The sequence below is a fragment of the Tupaia chinensis genome, unplaced genomic scaffold, assembly GCF_000334495.1.
Source record: "Tupaia chinensis unplaced genomic scaffold, TupChi_1.0 Scaffold138665_1, whole genome shotgun sequence".
NCBI lineage: Eukaryota > Metazoa > Chordata > Mammalia > Scandentia > Tupaiidae > Tupaia > Tupaia belangeri.
Window position 1 is genome coordinate 1450047 of NW_006198557.1, and position 1686 is coordinate 1451732.

At 43.5% G+C, this 1686-nt stretch overlaps 1 protein-coding gene across 1 annotated transcript in view; it reads left to right on the top strand.

Annotated features, from left to right (window-relative positions):
* The window catches only part of COL5A3 (collagen type V alpha 3 chain), a 47033-nt gene that overhangs the window by 24483 nt on the left and 20864 nt on the right, over positions 1-1686 (top strand). The gene's annotated exons all lie outside the window — the stretch shown is intronic.

Genomic DNA, 1686 nt, shown 5'->3' on the forward strand with positions numbered 1-1686 from the left:
TATATGAACAAATACATGAAATTATGTCTCGGTCTCCTCAAGGGACTGGTCCCCGTGGATACCAAACTCCAGACTAGGTATAATACCTAATACAATGTAAATAGTCTTTTTTTAAAAAAAAATTTAAGAATGATTTTTATTTAATTTTATTTATTCATTTATTTATTTAAATTTGACCAGAGAGAAGGAAAGTGAGAAAGCAAGCCACAGGTCCAGGACTTGAACCATAGTGGGCCATGTGGGAGTGTCCAGCACCTTAACCACCACGCCACCTGCTGGTCCTTCCGATGTAAATAGTTGTTATACTGTATTGTTTAGGGAATGATAACAAGAAAAATCACCTGTAAGTCTTCTGAATTGACACGACAGCCGTCTTTTCCCTCTGAACACTGTATATTTTACTTTATTTGCCACAGGGCTCGTGAGCTCACCAGAGAGAGACAGAGACAAAGAGAAAGGGAAAGTGAGAAACCACCACCTGCCTCCTCCCCCTTCCCTGCAGTCTCTTCTCCTCTCCTCTTGGGATTTGGGGCACACATGCACACACACCCCATGTGATTTTTTTTTTTCTAAAAGAGATTTTTTTTTTTTTTTTGTTATGGGGTGTTTGCCAGAGAAACACAGAGAGACAGAGAGGTAAAAAGTGAGAAATCACTTCCCAGGGAAGTTGGCCATGCTGCAATCCCTCCTTCACTCTCCTCCTGGGATCTTGGGCACGCACGCACACGCGCCCGGCATGTTCTAAGTTGCTGATCTGGGATTCGAACCACAGTCGACTACGTGGGAGTCCCTCAACATAATCATTGCACCATCTCACCATCTGCTGGTACTCCTGCATGTGATTTTCAAACTACCGGGTCAGGGACTCAAACTGCCTAGCCGGCATGTGGGATCCAGCACCTTAACCTCCATGCCACCTGCTAGCCCTTGAACACTGTAGTTTTGATCCACAGCTGGCTGGATCTGTGGATGCTGAATCCATAGACCTGCAGAGTTGAATGTATCTTATATATCTAGCCTGTAACAAAATGTACCCCTACACAGCTCTCCTTATATGAAAACCTATATTTGCTTGCCAGCGTTTTGATCGATGAGAGTAGCCACGAGATGGATCTTTCTGCCCTAACCACACCCGTATTACATCACTGTAATGGTTATGGTTTATTTCTGTTATGGTTTCTGTTTACATAAAGTAGAACAGTAACTTGAGGACACTTGGGAAGAAATTTGAATTCAGAATCCTTCCAGAGTTCCACATTTTTTTTTAAAAAAAAGAATTATTTAATGTTATTTATTATTTTTAAAAGGTTTTCAAAATAATTATTTATTTTTATTCAGTATCGCTATTTTTTTATTTGACTAGAGAGAGACAGAGACAGAGAGACAGAAAGCGAGAAATCACCCCCCAGGGGCGATGGCCACGCCGCAATCCCTTCTCCTCCATTCTCCTCTCGGGATCTTGGGCACGCACGCACACGTGCCTGGCGTGAGTTTAAGCCACCGGGTCCGGAACTCGAACTGTGGTTGACTACATGGAGTCCAGTGACATAGCCATTACACCAACTGCTGGTCCCCCACATTTGTTTTCTTAAAATTTGCTGGTGATTAAGGGTGCTGAACTCCCACATGGCCACCTGTGGTTCGAGTCCTGGACCTGGCGGTTTCTTTCTCGCTTTCTCTCTCTGG